The sequence below is a fragment of the Rhinopithecus bieti genome, unplaced genomic scaffold (assembly GCF_001698545.2).
Source record: "Rhinopithecus bieti isolate Rb0 unplaced genomic scaffold, ASM169854v2 scaffold_641, whole genome shotgun sequence".
NCBI lineage: Eukaryota > Metazoa > Chordata > Mammalia > Primates > Cercopithecidae > Rhinopithecus > Rhinopithecus bieti.
Genome location: NW_016803417.1, coordinates 4,832,052 through 4,840,727, shown reverse-complemented (window position 1 = coordinate 4,840,727; position 8,676 = coordinate 4,832,052). Strand labels below are relative to the sequence as shown.

The 8,676-nt window shown below is 42.7% G+C and overlaps 1 pseudogene; it reads left to right on the top strand.

The window, feature by feature from the left end:
* The first annotated feature begins 1,564 nt into the window (after window positions 1-1,564).
* Window positions 1,565-2,151, top strand: LOC108536371 (60S ribosomal protein L12 pseudogene; annotated as a pseudogene).
* The last annotated feature ends 6,525 nt before the right edge of the window (window positions 2,152-8,676 follow it).

Sequence of the window (8,676 nt, the reverse complement as noted above, 5' to 3'; positions counted from 1 at the left end):
GTTTGTTAGTTTTCCTTCTAACAGTCAGGACCCTCAGCTGTAGGTCTGTTGGAGTTTGCTTGAGGTCCACTCCAGACCCTGTTTGCCTGGGTATCAGCAGCGGAGGCTGCAGAAGATAGAATATTGCTGAACAGCAAGTGTTGCTGTCTGATTTTTGCTCTGGAAGCTTCGTCTCAGGGGTGTAACCCACCGTGTGAGGTGTGAGGTGCCAGTCTGCACCTAGTGGGGGATGTCTCCCAGTTAGGCTACTCAGGGGTCAGGGACCCACTTGAGTAGGCAGTCTGTCCGTTCTCAGATCTCAACCTCCATGCTGGGAGATCCACTGCTCTCTTCAAAGCTGTCAGACAGGGGCATTTACCTCTGCGGAGGTTTCTGCTGCTTTTTGTTTAGCTATGCCCGTCCCCAGAGGAGGAGTCTACAGAGACAGGCCAGCCTCCTTGAGCTGCAGTGGGCTTCACCCAATTCAAGCTTCCCAGTGGCTTTGTTTACCTCCTTAAGCCTCAGCAATGGCAGGCGCCCCTCCCCCAGCCTTGCTGCCACCTTGCAATTAGATCTCAGACTGCTGTGCTAGCAGTGAGGGAGGCTCCGTGGGCTTGGGACCCTCTGGGCCAGGTATGGGATATAATCTCCTGGCATGCCGTTTGCTAAGACCCTTGGTAAAGTGCAGTATTAGGGTGGGAGTTACCCGATTTTCCAGGTGTTGTGTGTCTCAGTTTCCCTTGGCTAGGAAAAGGGATTCCCTTCCCCCCTGCGCTTCCCAGGTGAGGCAATACCTCGCCCTGCTTCAGCTCTCGCTGATTGGGCTGTGCCAGCTGACCAGCACCAATTGTCTGGCACTCCCCAGTGAGATGAACCCAGTACCTCAGTTGAAAATGCAGAAATCACCCGTCTTCTGTGTCACTCACACTGGGAGCTGGAGGCTGGAGCTGTTCCTATTCGGCCATCTTGGGTACGCCCTTGCCTCAGCCTAAGGTAATTCTTATGACTCAGGGAGGTTTGAGATTGTTATAGCAGGAATGCAAATAGAAAAAAAATCTAGCTTTTGATTTCCAAATTTGAGTTCCTAGAATAACTGTTTTTAAAATTCAGAGGTTGGAGATAAAATGATTTTCTGGATTCCTATCACTTCCATTAAAATATCAAGGGTCAAAACAATGAACCTGAATTCTAAAGCTATTGGTAGAGAGAGATGATCTTCGAAGTAAGAGGTGTCCCTACTGCACGGAAAAGATGGGGTGTTTTTCCTTTCCAAACCAAGGGAATGCCAGGGGAAGAAAAGATAGAGATTGAAGGGGAAAAGTGAGTTTTATGTGTCTTGGCTTCTCCATTCAGGGCTGATATCACAAGTAGTAGATAAATTGAAAGAAAGGAATCCCAAAAGAGGAAAAAGACTGTGTCCTGCTCCTCAGTTAAAACTCAACAAAGGGACCCCCACCCAATTGGCCCATGCCAATATGTAACACAGAAAGAGAAAACCAACAGCTTGGGCCTCTTGGCTTGGAGGAAGCCAAAGTGCAACTTTCTTCAGTCATACTACATCTAGGTTCATCTAGCCACCTCTGCCATGCTGCCCAAGTTCAATCCCAATGAGATCAAGGTCATATACCTGCCAGGTGCCCTGGTGGAAAACTGGGTACCGTGTCTGCCCTAGCCCTTAAGATCAACCCTCTGGACCTGTATCCAAAATAAGTTGGTGATGACATTCCCAAGGCCACAGGTCATCAGAAGAGTCAAAGGATTACAATGAAACTGACCAATCAGAACAGACAGGCTCAGACTGAGGTGGTACTTTCTGCCTCTGCCTTGAGCATCAAAGCCTTCAAGGAACCAGAGACAGAAAGAGACAAAAAAATCAAGCACAGTGGAAATGCCATTTTTCATGAGACTGTCAACATTGCACGACAGATGCAGCACCAATCCTTAGTCACAGAACTCTCTGGGACCCGTAAAGAGATCCTGGAGACTGCCCAGTCTATGAGCTGCAGTGTTGATGGGCACCAGCCTCCTGACATCAGAGATGACATCAAATCAACAGTGGTGCAAGTAAATATCCAGCTAGCTATGAACTATAAGGGAAAAATTTCAATGAAGGATCGTTTGACAACTAAAAATAAAAACACAGCACGCTTATCAGATGTAGGGTCTACATGAGTGCTTTTGTGCCTCCTTGAAAAAGCCAGTTTCCCCATGCACAGATGTCAGTACTACAAGTCAACCAGGTATCCAGAGACATTGCTAAAAAATCTCAATACCAAACCTAATCACAGCATGAGGACCCGTGTATACAAATCTAAAGCCCACTTTCTCCTACTGCTCACTCCTAAAGCTCACTTTCTCACAACACTGCCACCCCAATATACCAAGAAACCATCTAGAAAGGAGGGCAGACAACAATAGCCACTTACCTTTAAAAACACAACCAAACTCTTTACACCAAAACTCCTTTCATATCCAGAGAGGCTAAAATACAGTTAGTGATGAATGTGGATGTGGAGCCAATGAGTAAGATTTGATCAGTTGTAGAAAACAAGTGAAGCCACATTTACTTTGCACAATCAAATGTAGTTTCCTAAGTTTTTGACTCCATAATATGAAGAAAACAAATCATCCATAACTCTACCATGCTAAAAATTCATTAATTTTTTTTTTTGGAGAGTTTTGCTTTGTGGTCCAGGCTGGGGCCCAGTGGTGCGGTCTTGGCTCACTGCAATCTCCACCTCCCAGGTTTAAGCAATTCTCATGCCTCAGCCTCCTGAGTAGCTGGGATTACAGCCGCTCACACATTTTTTAAATATTTCTTTTTCACTTGTCTTGCATAGGCATGATTATTTCAAATAACTGCAATACATATCATTCACAATTTTATATCATTCTCTTTGTAAAATTCATCAAAATTCCTTTTCCATGCTGCTGTGTGTTCTTCCTGGTTACCAATGTTAATAGATGCATAAGCTATTAGTCAAAACTCTTGTAATTGCAAGTAACATGAAGCCAATTCCAACTCAACTAAGGAAAACGGGGATTTAATGGAAGAACACTGGAGTTGCTTATTAACCTACAAGAACCAGGCAGCCCTGGGGGCCTAAACGCAGGGGACAGGGGCTTGATGTCACCAGAGTTCTTCACTGCTCATTCTTCCTACAGACATCTCTCCATAAATGTAGCAGGGATTTAGCCATGTTAGGTCATTTTCATTAGCCACATTTTCCAAATAGGGGAGGAGGGCCTAAAGGAATTAGATGACTCACTGCAGGTGATTCAGCTGCTAAATGGCATTGACTTGAAAACCAGCATCTTGATTCAGATTGGTGGATCCATACAAATTACAAGGGAAAAAGCTTTTTAAAAGTATGTAACAATAGTCACATAGGATAAGAATATATTTGATTTTGTGAGGACTACAGCTGAAGGAGAAGAGAAACATGCAAATGGGGTTCCATTCCCCACACTAGGGCAGCTTCTCTCATCTCAGAATGCCCACCTGGCATCTTCCTGACCCTTAAGGAAGTTCATAGCAATATTGTTTTCAGAAGTCAATATTCTCCTGTCTCTACTTGCAAGAAAATAACTGGGCTCCCCAGTAAGTATAATTGGTGTGAACAGTGATTTATTATACGCCCAGTTCTCCAGATGGCCTTTCATATGGAAATGATTTTCCTGAAAACAGAAAAATATGGGGTTTTCCCCCCTCAGCAGGTTATAACAGGTTTACAATCCACTCCATCAAAACTAGAATCAAAAACTTTAACGGAGTTCCTTTAAAACAGAAACACAAAAAACACGTTCCATCTGGTAAATAATTGCTGGAGTTGCATTCCTGTGCATTCGGGCACAAGCTAACTGCTGTACAGCATAAAGCTGTGAAAATATCTAGGCTTAATGGGGCAACTGAGATAAGATCTACTTAGGTCTATCATATACTCAAATTGCAACCTTCTGGAATGCTGGTTCATGCCAGACTCTCAAATCATCCATAATCTGATGAGCTAGACAGATGTGTAAGATTATTCCAGGATATCTGAAAATCTCACATGTGAGTACAAAAGGCTGGGTGGACACGTGCAGCCCTTATTCTATATGAATGAAGCGGAATGTTTACCAAAAAGGTCATTTTCAGATGACCATAGTTGAAGAACAAAGTCAAATGCAGTTCTAAGTTACATGTCCTCTGTCTAAATAAGAGGTTAGAAAGTATATCTAAAAAGGCTTATATCATCCTGTGGTGGAATACTTAAGAATGGGGAAAGCATTCAGCAGTAAAAAGTAGGTTAGCATAAGGATTTAATGTAGTTAGTATGTAGCAGGTTAATTTCAGTAGATGACTCTAAGTTATGATTTTCATTCAGGAAGAATTATTTTAGTCAGCGTTCCACCAGTGGAACATACTTCCTCATAAGCTCCCTGCCTCTGAAAGTACAGGCAGGGGAGTCATGTATTAGAGATGTTGTGGGGAAGATCTACAAATTAGGGATCACACTCATATTCCTTAAGGGGTTGGGCAGATAAATTGTGTAAAATGGTAAGGCATTAGAAAGTGGACCGAACTGCAGAGGACTGGACAGGCACAGCCCACCTAAAGACATTCATATTCGGTACAGATACTTCTTGGCTTATCATGAGGCTACTGTGTCCCAATAAACCCATCTAAGTAAAAAATGCATTTAATACACCTAACCTACCAAACATCACAGCCTAGCCTAGCCTACCTTGCACATGCTCAGGACACTTACATTAGGCTACAATTGGGCTACATCATCTAACATAATGCCTATTTTATAATAAAGTGTAGAATATCTCATGTAATTTATTGAATACTGAACTGGAAGTGAAAAACCGAATGATTATATGGTACTTGAAGTACAGTTTCTGCTGAATGTGTATGACTTTCATGCTATCGTGGAGTAATTGTAAGTCAAACCATTGTAAGTTGGAGACCATCTGTATTTAAAAACAAAGCAAAACAAAACAAAAATAGACTGTTCTGGCCAAACAGACCACTTTGGAAGGATTTGACCTGTGGATCAAGAGGACATTTGCCACTCCTGGACTAGCAGATCCTTAAGCCTTCTTTGCCTGCTGAGTTCTGTGATGTGGTGTATAAAAATAATGTACTTTTATCTGATAAGAGCCAAACACATTAACCTCTGTGGTAGGAGAAAGTGGAGTTGAACAGAAGTGTAGAATGTGGTCTCCATCCTCAGAAAACCCAAAAATACTTTAAAATAAGACATGTTTATATAAAGGCAGTCAACAATGGCAGGCAAAAAGCCTATGGCGGCTCAGAGGAAGCATTTCTAACTTTGATCTAGATAGGTTCAGAAAGAGCAGCAGAATAGGCGAGGCTTGAGTGAGTCTTAAAAGAACAAATAGGTCTGACATAGTGGCTCACACCTGGATCCCTCCTCAGGAGCATCGTTTGAGCCCAGAAGTTTGAGGCTGCAGTGAGCTATGATCACACCACTGCACTCCAGCCTGGGTGACAAAGCAAGACCCTGTCTCTGAAAAAAAAAAAAAAAAAAAAAAAAAAGATGAATGATGAACATTCAGCTAAATGGAGAGTGTAGAGGAGGATAGAGTTGTTAGGTAGTAACAGGACAAACAAGAAGCCCAGGGACAAGGAGGAGGGTCGTGCTTGGATCCGACTGAACCTCTCAACTTCTTCCTCAGATCCTAAAAGTGGCTTCCCATTACCTATTCTGTTCTGAGCCTCCTCCTCAGCCTCTGGACCTCTCCCTTTGGACCTCTCCCTTCTTATGAAGTAAAAGCTTTCTTAGGGTCACAGTTCCCATAGCTGGGCCCTACCACCTGCAGTCAGAGCCCTTAGCACTCCCCTTGTTTTCACCTGGTCCATATCCCAGTCCCACTGCCTGTTTGCAGACCTGTTAACAGAGTCATTGGGCTACCTGTCAGACAATCACCCTTGATGCTAAATCACCCAAGCAAATGAAGTGAATTTTCAAGTGAAGAGGGTAATCCTAAACACTTAATGATCAGAAGTGAGGAGGCACAAACTATTTTTGGAATTCGAATTTGTCTTTATTATGTGGTATACACCTTTGCTGGGATACTAAGTGCCATCAATAAATAGCTAGCAGCAATTGATGGCTTACAACGTGCCAGAATCTGTGCTGAGCCCAGTACTTGCATGCCCTTCCTCGCCAACTCAACCTCCAAAATGGGGCACATTATTTCCCCTCTCTCGAGATAGGCAATCTGAGGCTCAGAGGGGTTAAATAACACACGCAAAGTCATACGACTAACAGGGGCATGGATTCAAACCCAAGTCTTCTGTCTCCAAAAACTGGCTACAGTCACATGTGGTTGACTGTTCCCACGTCATGTGATTGTACCATTCATATGGATGTGTAAATGCACACTCAACGGCCCAGAGTCACCTGCTGGCCTATCATTGGATGTAAGCAGCTACCATCTCCCAAACAACACACTCATTTGACATGTGAATATGTATCGCTGACTCTTCAGCTACAGTAGTCCCCCGTTATCCAAGGTCCAAATATATTAAATAGAAAATTCCAGAAATAAACAATTCATACATTTCAAGTTGTCCGTGTTCCGAGTAGCCTGATGAAATCTTAGCCATCCTGCTCTGCCTGCCCAGGGCGTGAATCATCTTTTTGTCCAGAGTATTCACGCTATAGAAACTCCCTGCCTGTATATCACTTAGTTGATCTGTTGGTTGTCAGGTCAACTGTCGCAGCATCACAGTGCTTGCGTCCAAGTGACCCTTATTTTACTTAATAATGGCCCAAAAGAGTAATGAGGTCAGCATATTGTTTTATTATATTATTAGTTGTTATCCTTTATTGTACCAAATTTATAAGTGAAACTTTATCATAAGTATGTATGTATAGGGAAAAAAACCATAGTATATAGAGGGCTCAGGACAATCCATGGTTTTGGGCATCCACTGCGGTCTTGGAACATATCCCCTGTGGATTATAGGGGAGTATGATAATGCAACGTTCTCATCACATTTGAATCATCTGGGGGCACTAATAAAAAAGCACTGATGTCTTAGCTTCAATCCCCACAGATTTAGATTTAATTGGTTTTGGTTTGAATCAAATATTGGAACTGTAGAGGAGCTTCCCAGGTGATCCTAATGTGTAGAGAACATAGACTGTGAATAGTGACTAAGAGTGAGGGCTTGGGGTCTGATTTCTGTTACGATAGGCCAGCTATGACACACCTGTAAGCCTTAGTTTTCTCATCTATAAAATGGGAACTACATAACTGTGTACTTTATAGCACTCATGCAAGGGTTAAGTTAGATGGAAACAATGGAATGCAAAAATGGTAAGATTCCTGGTGCCACCTCAAAAGCCTCATAGATCCATAATGAAATGGAAGTTTATAGTCTATTAGGCAAACACCCATTGGTTACATGAGAAAATGTATTCTCCTGGCTTTCTACTCAGACTTCCTGACACCTCAGGGTAGAGGAGAGGGCTGGACAGGCACTCTTGGCAAACTGCTAGCTCTTTCAGAGATGTAAAGGCAAAGGCCTTTCAGAGCCAGACAGCTGACATACAGATGTGAAGTAATGGGATAAGCTATCAGGGCTATTAAAAAAAAAAGGGAGAGAGAGCAGGTGTGATTTGAAGAGAAGATACCCCATAAAAGGCATTAAAGTTCATTAAAAATAATAATAATTACTACCAACAGGTGCTGGCCAAACAGATCCATCTGTGCCCACATGCAGCAGGTAGGGTGTCAGTTTGCACCACCAGTAGTCACACCTTCAACTTTACAGATTCATTTCAGTGGCTCCTCCTTGCTTCTGTGCTTGTGAGCTGAGGGCAGCTACTTCCCCTTCCATTGGAAGCCAAGGGGTTTCAAGGATATGTCTGTGACTAGGAAGAGGCTTTCAGATGACAGCCAGATTTGTTACAGGCAGACAAGCAGTTATTTGTTTAAAAGTTACCACCCTACAGAGGGCCCATCTCTGTTTCAGGCTAGCTGTGTGGCCTTACCTAATGTCTCTGAACCATTGCTCACACGTAAAATGTGGAAAAAAGTATCCACTCCTCAGGGATGTTGTGAAGATTAAAAGAACAAGAGATGTAGAGTGCTCAGCACAATGCCTGTGCTCTGGGAAGCACTCCAGATGTGTCTGCTTTTGTTGTGATTTTGCCATTCTTCAACAAAGTAAAAAGAGCCTCAAGTACTGTAAGCACTGTTTCTCCCCTTGGCCTGAAAAATCATTTAAATGACATGGTTCATTTTAATACATTACCTCATCCCTCCTTTGAAGCCACAGTCAAAAACATTGACAAACAAGTTTGAGAGAGAGATAAGGAGAGGCGAGATAAAGGATACAAAGTGACCAAAAAAAAAAAAAAAAAAAAAAAAAAAAAAAAAAAAAAAGGTAGAGAATTTGTTCCTTGTCTGTTCTCAAGGAGCACAGGTCTAGTGGCTTGCTGAATGGGGTATGAAGAGGTAACACAGTATACCTCCCTCGTCTATGGCCTGCGACGGCCCCAGTGAGCACTGGGCAGCACCCAGACAGAGAGAAGGACTTTCTGGATTTATCTGGGGATTGTTACTCTCAATGTTTCCAAGAATAAGAATCCAGCATGGGAATCATCCCACCTTTGTTTTGACATCCTCCATGGAGAATGCAAAAAAAAAAAAAAAAAAAAAAAAAAAAAAAAA